A 13,341-nucleotide genomic window follows, 5' to 3' on the forward strand; every position below is an offset into this window, starting at 1 on the left:
GGTACTGCCTCTGTGATAACATTTTTAAGAAGGAAAAAAGTTGCAGGGGGCACAGAAATGGCAGCTGGAGAAAGGAGTGAGAACGTGTGAGAGAAACAACCCTGCAGACCCCAAGGTCAGTGAAGACGGAGGGGGAGGAGGTGCTCCAGGCACCGGAGCAGAGATTCCCCTGCAGCCCGTGGGGAAGACCATGGTGAGGCAGGCTGTCCCCCTGCAGCCCATGGAGGTCCACGGTGGAGCAGATATCCACCTGCAGCCCAGGGAGGACCCCACGCCGGAGCAGGTGGGTGCCCGAAGGAGGCTGTGACCCCGTGGGAAGCCCACACTGGAGCAGACTCCTGGCAGGACCTGTGGACCCATGGAGAGAGGAGCCCATGGAGCAGGTTTTCTGGCAGGACTTGTGACCCCGTGGGGGACCCACACTGGAGCAGTCTGTGCCTGAAGGACTGCACACCGTGGAAGGGACCCATGCTGGAGCAGTTTGTGAAGAACTGCAGCCCATGGGAAGAACTCATGTTGGAGAAGTTTGTGGAGGACTGTCTCTCATGGGAGGGACCCCACACTGGAGCAGGGGAAGAGTGTGATGAGTCCTGCCCCTGAGGATGATGAAGCAGCAGAAAATAACGTGTGATGAACTGACCACAACTCCCATTCCCCATCCCCCTGCGCCACTGGCAGGGGGTTGGTAGAGAATCTGGGAGTGAAGCTGTGCCTGGGAAGAAGGGAGGGGTGGAGGGAAGGTGGTCTGAGATTTGGTTTTATTTCTCATTACCCTACTCTGGTTGATTTGTAACAAATTGAGTTAATTTTCCCCAAGCTGAGTTTGATTTGCCCGTGACAGTAACTGGTGAGTGATCTCTCCTGTCCTTTTCTCGACCCACAAGCCCTTTGTTATATTTTCTTTCCCCTGTCCAGCTGAGGAGGGGGAGTGATAGAATGGCTTTGGTGGGCACCTGGCATCCAGCCAGGGTCAACCCACCACACCACCAAACCCCTAAGTGACTGGCTTAATTTTTTAACTTCTTTAGATGTCAGTTCTCAGCTAATGAATGGGTATTTAGTTTTTTTTCAGTGCGTCTCTACTTAAGACTGTACATTGAGCAGAACAATGACTATCGCTATGTTTAGTGTCTTGCACAGCACAGTGAGGCTGAACTCTGTGAGATCCACCGGCTGCTTTATTTTAGAAATCAGGGTCACAATTGCTGGTCGAGAACAGAAATCAGAGCTGCCTCCTTAATCTCTTTCTTGGGAAAACAGCACCGAAAATTTGAGACTCTCTCTTAAGACTTTAGTGAATTTGGTATCTCCTATTCCTTCTTATTTTCTTGAAGTTCCTTTGAAAGCAACTAAAAATTTGGGAATCCCGACAAGGTTCTGCTACCAGAAATGCTGTGTAACTACAGTTGAAAAGTAAATGGTATATGTGGACAAGAGAAAGAAACAGCAATTAGCATGGCCTCAACAGTATGAATGTATTGCACATTTTCTATTTAAACCAATGCTGTCTGCTAGTACAATTACTGCCAGTGTGTGGCTTTGGGCAAAGCAATTTTCTGCTCCACTTTTTCCATCTGTGAGACAAAGAGAGAGTGAAAACAGGGGGAAAAGAGGTTTAAAACCACTGTTTTTTTGGTCTTTCACTAAAGGCAAAAAATCACTTCTGTTCCTCTTTTTAAGTTGGAAGGCAGTACGCTCTCACCTCTCTTCACCTTTATTGGAGCTACAGGAGTTTGCCTTTCACTACCTCCTACTTCAGCCTCTGCCTCACAAATGTGACTTGAGCTAATGTCCACAGAGCACTTTGGGTACCTCAATGGAAGGCAGGGTATCACTACAAATAACACGCCATATCGTTTCTAAAATAGGAATGACCCAGACAACATGGAAAAGCAAATAAATGGTATTCCTGTCACACTGTTCTAGTCTATATATATTTATGTTTCTTGTTACTCTGAATTTAAGATTGCTTTCTATTCACTTTAATTGTATTTGCCTGTGTAAGTGCCACAATATATGCCTATTACATCAGTAGGTATTAAAAATGTGCAAGTAAGGAGCTTAAGGCTATTTAGGTGTGCCCCGTTAGGACAGAGATTGCAACAAAGGTTTTGGATTAACAGTGAAAGCAAAAGGTTCTCGGGAGGCCTTAATATTCAGTTGGCAATCCATCTCTAGATCTCATTAATGTGCAGGTAATTCTTGTCAGAATACTTTATCCAGGATTCTTCGGGTATTTAATTTTAAAATTTAAAAAAATATATTATTCATGTTTACCACTGAAGATTGATCGTTTATTCACAAGTTGAACTGTTTGAGATGTATGTGTCGTGATTTTGATAGGACTCATTTCCCTTTCTTATTTTGCACTTCCATTTGGGTAGCTCTTTCTAACATCTAGCCCTGCATAATACTTTTCTTTACATTTTAGGATTAAAAATAACAGCAGGACTGTGTAATAGTTTGGCAGGAATTCAGGCCTTGTATTTTGTGATAATACAGAAAGCAACTGTGTTGGGAATAAAAAGAAGTCTAGCAGTATTTAAGCATGAAATAAAATCATATATTATTTTTTATATTCAACATGTAAAAAAGAAGGATTCATAACTAAGGCATTGCAAAAGCTAGGACAGACCAAACTGTATTGGATTCTACATAGCTCCAGAAGGCAGCTACTCCAGGGACGTGAATGTTTCACTTTTGGGATTAGAAACACTTACATAGTTACTGTCTCAACCCAGGGAGCACTGATGGACAGCCATGGATGCCAAGGGCTGGAGCAGTTCTAGAAATGAGCATGTTATAATGTTTATAGACAGATGAATAACATTACTCAGATTAAAGCCAAATGTAAATTGCTTCAGACTTTAATGGTCTGACTCTGTACTTAAACGGGTATATTGACTGTATAACATAATTGCAAAAAGAAAGTAAAACTACATATTTAATCTTATAATTAATCTAAGAACATTCCTTCTTACTGATTTTAAAATAGAATGGAATTCAGTTTTGTTTGCTATGTGACAATTTGGTGATGTTTCATTTGCTTTAAATCAGGCCCCTAATCCTGTGATTCTTACTCATGCATAGACAGTCCCACTGAATTCAAAGGAGTACATTCTTTTCTCTTCCTCTAGAGTCACTGAGGATTATAAAGCTGTAAGAAAGAAAATATTTAGCTCAGAGGCATATGTGACTGTATAGATGTTCTACTATGACTGGAATTTGTATGGCAGAACTGATTCATGCTCTAAATCAGTCAACCCACTTTACCAAAATAGACTAACTAATGAGAAGACTAATCAGTAAGTTTGTGCATTGCAATTATTTGCCAGTTGCTTATTTTATTAAGTAATTTGCTATTGAAGCTCAGTCAGAACTAATGGGGAAAGGGGAAATTGAATTAATACATGGTGAATACATTTAATTGTCCTATTTTTGTCTGGTTTAGAACAGAATACTATAAACTTGCATGACAATATTTTTTATTTCAGATTGAAAGGGGGAAAGATTAAAATGGCATGCATAACTGCTGAAGTAGACACTAATTTGAATCAGTGCATGGTTAACACTCTGTTGACCAATTTAGGGAAAAAATCATATTAAAGAATCAAGGTTAGCTATAAATCCAATAAACACAGATTCTTACCCTCATGCAAGCACCACTGGAGCAAAGCAACCCTAAAGCCCATGTACCTGGAGATGGAAGGAGCATCCTGCATCAGTATCGCTTGTTATTCCAGCTGATTCATATCAGTTTAGCATTAACCCAGCATTACTTAGAGCTGATATCATGTATACTGGGGGCTGGGTGAGATCGTTCTTGGGAAAAACTGAGCAAGACTACTTCTTAACGACTGATGTTTTAGTGTGCCCTGTGCTCAGGTAACATTCAGCATTATGAGATATTAATCTTGAGTGGGTCTCTGCCCGTTACCACAACAGAGTAAATAATAGGCATAATAATGATAATAACAACAATAATCTTCTAAAAATTATTCTAGATTTGGTTTTGTGTATTTGTTTCTGAGCTAAACATGATCAATCCTTCAGAAGTATTACCAGGTCTTTCTGTTACCACAGGACTATCAGACAGAGCAGCCTTTGTTTTTCTGGAGTTCATTATGGAAAACGTCACAGCACCAACAGTCTTTGAATATAAATTGTTCACTTGACCTTTCTCACAAGTTGAATGGCAGACCACTTTATGTTGAGCAGCAGCAACTCATCTTCTGATCAAGATGAGGTTAACTGAGCAAATAACTCTTTCCGGGGGGGCGTATGTTGTTTTCGATACCAGGGGTTAACACCTTCACACCAGTAGGAGTTTGTAGAGTTGATTTCTGTGAAATACACTATGGAAATAGTTTCCTGCTTCAGGTATGAGGCATTTATGTATTCTTCATTACTACATCCATTGGCAGAATTTTTTTGTAAAAGGTCATTGCATCAATGCTCATGTTTCTTTATCACAAGCGATTTAGTAAAAATGAAACCAGTGCCCATATACGGTAATGCAGCCTGGTTCTCTTGGCATCCATAGCAAAATGTAATCAGGCAGTTCTGCGTGCACTTTTTGAAATATTCCTCAGTGGCACCATCTACATGACTGAATACAGATGTTCACAGAGGATCACACTGTATGTAAACTTTACATATTGAACCTATTTGAAGATGAATTTACAAGCTTATGTAAGGGCTAGACACGATTTCAGCTCCTACGCTTATGCATCCCAGGCATTTTTCCCTCCCCAGGATGGTTTGCACCACTTCAAAGAAGATGGCCCGAGAGAACCCAGTTTGCGGAGAGGAATCTTAGTTTTCCACTCATGTGCTTAACCAGTGTCACCCTGTGGGAATAAGAAGACAAAAGATCATCTCTAAGATTTGTTGTCTAGTCAAAACCAGTCTTTAATTCCAGAAGGCATTATTTCTTCATCAATTTTGTAGCAGCAGCTAAGGTAGCAGAATTAAAACAGAACATGTCAATTCCACCAAACTAACTTGTTCCCAGCGGAAACCAATGTCTGTCTTCCAGTTTGCTCTGTTAGGTAGTTGGTAGGATGCAAAACCAATCTGGACATGGCTGGGCATCAGCTACAAAGCTACAGTAACATTATTGTCTGTTTATTTTTAAACTAAAAGATGGTTGGGAGACATATATTTTCCCTTTATTAAGACAGAACTTAAACTCTGATGGCAGAATTCAGAAGAGAAAATCCCCGAAATAGTAATTTTCTCATCACCATTGAATTTGCCTGTGAAAATTTCCAAGTCATTCCCTATGACGCAGCAACCTCTTTCAGTTGGAGCACCTATGCGGTAGGGAAAAAAAACCCAGGTGAAAATCCTGGAGGAGCCCCTGTCTGACCTTGTCAGTCAGACACAGAATGACTCCCTGACTTGGGATCCCACCTCCACCTGGGTTGAAAGCTTACCCTGGTGAAACCCAAGAGTGACAGCTCTTGCAAATGTTGAGTTTGGCAAACGGTTAAGAATATAAATGGGAGGTTTCTGTTATGGGAAGGGTGTCGTGCCAGGGGCCCTCTCCAGAAGGGACAGATGGGTGCCTGTGGGGTAGAGTGAAAACCAGGAGTCATGACAGACTCTGGTCAGAACCAGGTACAACCCTCAACAGTGCCAACTGAGCTACCTTGAAAAAAATATAGCTACCTTCAAACAAACAAAAATCACCAAGAGGGGTTTCCTGTTGTTGTTTCCGGCGGGAGAGCGCTGGCTCCCGCCTGTCCCCCCTCACGCAGCGGGAGCAGCGCGGAGCTCGTTCGCCGCCACGGCGCCCCGGTGGCTGCAGAGCCACGGAGCCACCCCCGGGGCGGTGACTCCCTCCCCTCCGGCACCCCGACACCTTGCCGCGGCCTTGCGGCTGCCGCCCGCCGCCGCCCCGGGACTCCGCGCTCCCCCGAGCCGCTCCCGCCCTCCGGAGCGCCGAGGCCCGCGGTGGCGCTCGATGGCTCCGGGCCCGATTGCACAGCCCTGAGCAACGGCGGCGCCCTCCTCCCTCCCCGCCCTCCCCCGCCGGCGGGCGGCAGCGGCGGCGGCCCGGGCGCTAGGCCCCCGCCGCCCCCCCCCCCGCGCCGGAGGAGGGCGGGCGGGCCGACGGACGGACGGACGGACGGAGGGAGGCAGGCGAGCGCCGCCGCCCCGCAGAGCGGCGCGGGAGCCTTGCGGCGGGCCGAGCCGAGCCGAGCCGAGCCGTGCCGGCCAGGTACCGCGGACCGGACCGGACCGGACGGGACGGGACGGGACGGGAGGGGAGGGGCGGGGCGGAGGGCGCCGGTGCTGCTCCCCCAGCCGCCGGGGCGGGCGGGGAGCGGGCACCCGAGGGGATGAGGAAAGGGGCGCGGGGAGCCCCGGCGGCCGCCTGGGCGGGGGCGCGAAGGCCCGGGGGGGGGGCACAGGGCCGCCTGAGGGGGGCGGGCAGGAATGACCCTAAACCGGCGGGGGTGCCAGCCCCCCCGCCGGGCAGGAGGGGATGCCCGGGCTCGGCGCGGGGTGAGGAGTTGTGTGAAGGCGGGCAGAGGGGCCGAGGGGAGCCGGGGAGCTCGCTGAGGGGCTGGGGCTGCCCGAGGCCTGCGCCTGAAAAGTGCTCGATCACCCCCGGAGCCGTCTGGGCGGGTGAGGCAGACAAGCCGGCTCTAAAGTCGGCGGCCGGGCGGCTGCCGGGCCCCCTCAGCCCGTCCCGTCCCGTCGCTGCGGGGCAGGTCTCGCCCCTGTGAGGGGAACGGAGAAAGGTCTTCTCGTCGGGGGCGGGGGGGGCGAGGCAAGCCGGCCACGGGCGCGGTGCCGTCCGAGCGTGGTCCCACCGCGCCGCCGGGGTGTCGCGGGGAGGGGCGGGAGAGCGACCGTGCCCCTGGCTTTGGGGTAAGCAGGAATGGGGTGCGCGGTGGGCGAGGGGGGGTGTTTGCCTGGTGCGGGTCGGTACAGACCTTAAGACTGCAGGGACGGATCTGGCGTTCACTTGCAGCGAGGTTGCGTGGTCTTAGGGTCTGTTTTTATACTTCCTTATAAATCTCGGTAACTAAGAATATTTGGAGCGAAGGGTAGCAGTACTGGACATTCTGGTGTGCAGAAATGTTACTGTAGGCTTCTGCAGTTTGAATTTCTGGCTGTCCAGCTAGGACAACGGGCAAGTCTACACCGTGTAACTGGTAAAATCTTTGCACAGGGATGTAAAACCTGTTAAGTTGCATTAGTGTTGACGTTTTGGAATGAGGGAGAGAGTAATAGGCGTTGTAAGTTTAGTTAAAATAAGAGTAAAGTTTAGTGAGATAAGGGTGGAAGGGAGATAAGAGAGGAGGAAGGTAGATAAAGTTGAGTTCAGCTTTGTGCTTCCATAAATGAAATTTGGTATTTTTGGAAGTTGGATTCATTATTTGTAACGTTTCTTTAAGTTACTTTGATTTAGTAAGATTAAATGTTTATAGTTGTGGCCATGAATGGTACTAAACTTTTATTTTAGTCTCACATGCCAGCAATGTTTTCCCCGTCTTCAGAAATAGTCAAGCTGTATTGTATGTTTTGGTGTTTTGCTCCATGATATGTAATATTCTCAGCTTGTGTATGAAATAACAATTGAGACCCAGAAGATAGATTACTTTTGGTTTTGTGCTGAATGGAGTTTGGGTTTCTTTTCCTTTTCCTGATGGTTTGACACAATGAAAAGGAGGGGGGGGGGGGAGGAAACCAGTTTAATGTTACACTAAGTCTAGCGATATACTGAAAACTTGTGCTTGATTCTTGAACAGAGGATTGATTTTATTGTCAGTAAAATATCTGAGTTACCGATTAGTTCGTGACGTTGTATCCCAACATGTCAAAAACTTAGTTAATCAATGCAGGGTGATCTTCTGTTTTAAAATTCAGAAGATCCTAATGAGGTAGGAGGTTAGAAACACCTTCTTACAAAAAACATTTTCAGATTGTGGGATGTTTGTTGTATTAAGGTTTTACCATTGCAGTTTTTACTGGCTTTAAGGAGAACCTTAAAAAAGACATAAAATATGTCTACATCTACATTGCAAACCAAAAAAGCATGAAATCTATATGCAGTTATATTTTCTGAGCTGTTCTGGAGTTTTCTTTGGGGAACAGCCATTTAGAATATCTGGAGAATCAACCATCGCAGTGAGGTGTGTCAGTGGTTTATGCCCGGATAGTGGTCTCTGATCTGCCAAACAAGTCTCATGCAGAGTCTGCACCTGTGAGGGCTTCTGCTGCTGCTAAATTTCTGTGTTGGTGTGTTTCAGTGCAGTTGAAGTCTAGTCATAGTACTAGTTAAGCTAGTATTATGATAGCTATCATGATTTTCAGGAAAAATAAGTATACTTTTCCAGGATTTTAGGATATGTTCAGCAAAAATTTCCTGTGGCTTAATCTAATGCTAAGCTAGACTGGATTCAGCGTTTACCTTAAGGGAAAATTGGTAGCTAAAATCAACCTGAACTTTGGATTATCCATATGGATATGTATCACCTACTGCAAGTCAATTTGACATTTTAACAAAGAATTTCCTGAAACTCCTGCCACTGTGACAAAAAAAACCCTGTCAGTATACTCAATTTGATATATTTTGTTTATTTTCGATAAACAATATTGTCTGCAACATTGCCCGGAATAAAGCTGTGTTCAGACATATATTGAAATTATTGTTAGGATTTAGGTGGATGTCTGTACTTCTGTGATTTTTATGCACTTGCCTTGCTATCACACCAGCTTTCAAACCTGCAAAGATGTAAAACCAAAGCAATCTATTCACTTTTATTCAGACTGAAGCTAGCTATTGCTTTTTGAAGTTTAGTTAGTCAAATTTTTTGGGAAAAAAAAAATCTTTTACACTCACTTTGTCAGAATCATACTTCCAGATATGATACTGTTTTTCTAACTATTAGAAGCATTGGTTAATTATTTATATGCCATTTGCCAGGTTGCATGTAAATAAAATAATGTTCTGAGGTTCCTGTAATGGAGCCAAGTTTATCTTTTGACTGAAACTTTCAGAAATGAACTTAACTAATATTCAAGGGTTGTGGGTGTTAGGGGGGACAGTCTGCCAGTAGTGCCTGCTGTGGAGCTCAGGAAACGGCTGGTTTATATTTCTCAATAACTGAATGTAGCTGTTTCTTGCTTTCCTGGACTAGTTCTTCTTATGTGGAGATAAAGTGCTGATAAGAAACATGAAAGCCAAGTATACGTACCTTTTAACACAATGAATGAATGTCTTTCAAAATCCGAGTTTTTAATGTCTTCAGTGCTTTGCATTGCTAAAACAGCTACTGCATTTCCAGGCCCTTTTTTTCATGGTATTTTTTCTCTAGTTATGTCAAGTTTTGTCCTCAAAACTTCACAGAAATCATTCAGCATTCCTAAAAGACATTGTCTTGTTATTTCTTTCACACTTCAGCAAATGTATATTGTGTTGTAGTTCTTATCAATGTCACTGTTATGTATGAGGGTTGTGGGTGGTCACATTCTTTGTGTGAATATTTTTAAAACCAGCATGCCCAGAACAAGGATTCTGATAGATTTTACTTAGATCTTTGTTGCCTTTAAACTTGGTTGCATTTTCAGATACAGGGTGATTCTTCTGAAACTTGGAAATGAATAACATTTTATAAGCTTTTTGCTAGGAAAACCAGTTGTTTGGGACTGTTCCTGTGGGGGTAAACAAGTACTTTGTATGAGCATCATTGTTCACAAAACATCAAAATACAGCCCTTTTGTTTTGCAACACAGATGAAAGTAGCTGAGAAACTGACAAGAATTCTGTTTGGGCTGCGTGATATTTGTTCTTTAGCACAGCGTGAAGTGAAGACGTCAAGACCTACGCGGAAGGTGCAATATATGAAGATGCACTTGGATTACATCTTTAACAAGTACCTGGTAAATGCTACCAAATTTTCAAAGATAGAATAGATACATAATTTTCCTGGGGCAAATTGCTTCATCCAGAGCACTGTTAAGTGGGGAGCCTGAAAGAAAGGGGTCCTGTTTCAACACCTATGATTTCAGAATCATTATTTTTAAGCTGGATAATTGCATACAAAAATATGACATAAGTGAAAGTTGTCCTAGTCTGAAATCTTCAGCAGTAATTGAAGGAAATGGATGGTTGTGTAATAATCTGTTATTTATTGTTGCTCTTAGTCAAACAGATTCTTCATAGCTTTTTGCTGCTTGGGATAAGCATTTGATGCAAGTGTGTACATATTTTTATTTAAAAAGGAAGATAGCTTGATTTGTGAGTGGAACTGAATCCCTTCATAACACAGAATATGCAATAAAACATATGAGTACTCAACTGCGAGATTTACTATCTGGTGTGTTTTTCACGTGCTAATGCACTTAAAATCTGATATTAAGAGTTACAGTTCTGCTTGATTTAAAAGTCTTAAAATTTTGGACCTTCTCCTCTGTGGCCTGGTATTCTTTTTGCATGTGCTCTGGGTTGTGGTCTTGTGATGACTTTCTCTTGTGGCCTGTTCTTGCAAACTGCTGTCAAGCATCACTGTTAGTCCCATCTTCTCCATGCTTGGCTTCAAATTTCCCCACTGCTGACCAATATAACATAACAATGCAAAATACCTGGCATTCTTATGGCAATATATTAATTTTGGATAAAAAGCAATCAAGTCTATCTGATGCCAAGGAGTAATTGGGTCCAAACTGATGAGACAGATCACTGGTAAATACAAGCATGTGTGTGTCTGCATTGAAAGACTGGGCTCTGTTTTCATAACCTCTTCATAGTCCTCCTCATCAGGGGTTTAACCAATTCAATATACCAATGCTTCTGGTAAAGAAACAGTCTTCAGGGTAGTTTAATTTCTCTTTTTCTCCCTTCCCCCCCCCCCCCCCCATCTCTTGGTGTCTCGGTGCTGAAATGCCCTAAATTTGCTTGTATGTTACCTTTGAAACTACATACAAGCAAGCAGTGCAAGGGCACGTGAAATTCTCAGCTTTTTTTCAGCTGAATGAGAAGCCAAGAGTGATTAGCGCTGCTGAACATAAAATGTGTACAGAGGGGTCAATGTTATGTCAGGACCAGCAGTTACCTGCCATTGCTTTATGTGAAAAATTTAAGGCTTCTGTATATAGAGAAAAGGCACAAGTTGGCTGAATGCTGACGATCCTGCCACACAAAGGATACTGGAGTACTGACGTACTTACACTGACACTTTTATTTAGCTTTGCCTTCTCTTACTGAAGATTTTGCGGCAGACTTTGCTTCTGTGTGTTAGTTGGTAATAGTTTGTACAAGTCAGTAAGTAAACAAAGGCTGCACTGTCTTTCAAGTAATAATAAATACATTTCTCTAGCTGTTGAATATTCCCACTTCAGTATATTTCCAGTGTCTAAACTCCAAGCTCATCTGAGCTGGAATTTTAGTTCCTTTTTATTTCTTATCAAATCATTAAGATTCTATCATTATAGTTTATTTAAATTATAGCACACGTAGAAATAACCTAAATTCTAGCTAGCTTACAGCTGTAGATAGCTCAATCCTTCATTCCCTGGGCAATCAGGTCTCCGGTTTGGAGTTGATGGGAGTTTGAGACTGCACTTTTTGCCTTCTCTAGACTTCTGTGCCTCCTTATGTTTGCCTACTAGCATAAATGATACATTGTAACTATTGGATTTTGGTCTATGTGTCATTCATTAGTAGCTGAATTTGGCTGGTGCTTGAAGGTGGTTTTTCAGCCCAGCTGGCAAAAGAGTACCATACTCCGTTTCTTTTGTCGGAAGTAAGCCGGAGGGAGCTGGGCAGGAGTTTTGTTTATGTTTGGGAGACACTCTAAACAGGTATGTGCAAGGGCTTAACATAGGCTTGAGCATCGATTGTCTTGCCATGCAGTCAGCTCAGATGCATGGGTAACTATCATCCCATTAAACTTTTAAAACAGTGCTGCAGGAGTAACATTGATCTGAACTGTTAATGACTAGAACTAAATGTGTCAGGCTGGAAGGCTTTCTCTTAAATGTATTGGTTCGCTTGTTAGATAGGTTATAATAAATCTTGCTTTCTGAGGAAAAAAAACGTGACTTTGAAGTCAGTTTAAATACCACTGTGATGCAGTGAAGGACAACTTGAAGCTAATGAACGTGCTTCAGCTCCGTTTTTCAGCAGTGTGATGGTTATGGCATTGACTGTGTAGTCAGCCCAATAGCAGCTGTTATGAAAACACCGGTAATTAATACTTGTCATTTTTAAACCTTACTCATTACTACTACTCATTACTCACGTTTTACTATTACTTATTACGGGCAATGAGTAACAGTGATCATTTCTTAGAATAATAATGTCCTTTTTACTTCCCTGCTAGACTAGGCTTTAGTACAAAATTGAATCCACAGGTTTATTATCTTTATACTTCATATCAGATTTAATGCAGAATTATTTTAATACTTGTGAAATTAGAAAAATATAAATAACTATTACTAAGATAAGTTAAACAGCACTTTATTTTCTTCACTACATAGTAGATGTAAAGGACCTAGATCCTCATCTAGATTGTATACTAGATCCTCATCTGAGTATCATGCTCAGAGAGCTGAGGTTGGTCTGATTTCTGTTTGAGTAGCACTTGTTCCTGGCAAAGAGAGACAAACTGTTGGAACAATGAGAGATCAAATGCAAGAAATCTTAAAAGAAAACAAATTTGTAAGTACATACTTGATCTGTGTGGTAGTTTCCATTACTTGTGCTGATCTTCCTTGAAATAGTGAGTCATAATTTAAAGGCTTATTTTTTTTAGTGAGACATCAGTTAGGAGTCTGCTTTATTGCAATTACTTTTTTCTTTTTTTTTAGGCAGAGACAAAATATGCCATGGGGTAGAAGGAAGAGGAAAAGTAAAATTCATTAAGTTGCCACTATTGCTCATAGCTTGTAATTTATTGTGTATTAATTTTTGTTTTAGACTTCCGTGTGAAAGAAATACAAGTCTATGGACTGCTTCCCTCAGCTTTTAAAACCTAAGGAGATTACCTATCTCAGAATAAACTTGATACACGTAATAGATCTATTTGGTTTTTTGGCTCTGTTATAACTGTGTCATGGGTGATCTGTTGGTTTTCATATTTTAAAACCACTTGCTAAAGGCAGCTATTCAAATCGGTCTTACCCTGATTCAGTCACTTTTTTTTTTTTTTTTTTTTTTTAAAGACTACAAGTCCCTTTTTTCTCTTTGTGGTTTGTCAGGAACTTTAGAAACTCAATTGCTGTTGCCTTTTTAGTGCTTGATTCACCCTATACTCCTTTCAATTTACAGGGCAGCATTCCATCTAGTGCTTGTTCTAAGAGCTTTTCTGAGCTCTTTTCTGG

The 13,341-nt window shown here is 42.7% G+C and overlaps 1 protein-coding gene across 9 annotated transcripts in view; it reads left to right on the top strand.

Moving 5' to 3' along the window:
• Window positions 1-6,115: 6,115 nt before the first annotated feature.
• Window positions 6,116-13,341, top strand: part of HEATR5A (HEAT repeat containing 5A) — a 69,210-nt gene continuing 61,984 nt past the window's right edge. For 5 of the 9 annotated variants that reach the window (XM_030034111.2, XM_030034155.2, XM_030034150.2 and 2 more), the window contains exon 1: window positions 6,116-6,226. The gene's annotated coding sequence lies outside the window, so the exon portion shown is untranslated. Of the gene's footprint in view, window positions 6,227-6,977; window positions 7,170-9,753; window positions 9,901-11,802; window positions 11,821-13,341 lie in introns of those variants that run through there. The other 4 variants (XM_030034171.2, XM_030034121.2, XM_030034131.2 and 1 more) reach the window with 4 other exon arrangements.

The sequence above is a fragment of the Aquila chrysaetos genome, chromosome 2 (genome assembly GCF_900496995.4).
Source record: "Aquila chrysaetos chrysaetos chromosome 2, bAquChr1.4, whole genome shotgun sequence".
In the NCBI taxonomy this organism is placed as follows: domain Eukaryota; kingdom Metazoa; phylum Chordata; class Aves; order Accipitriformes; family Accipitridae; genus Aquila; species Aquila chrysaetos.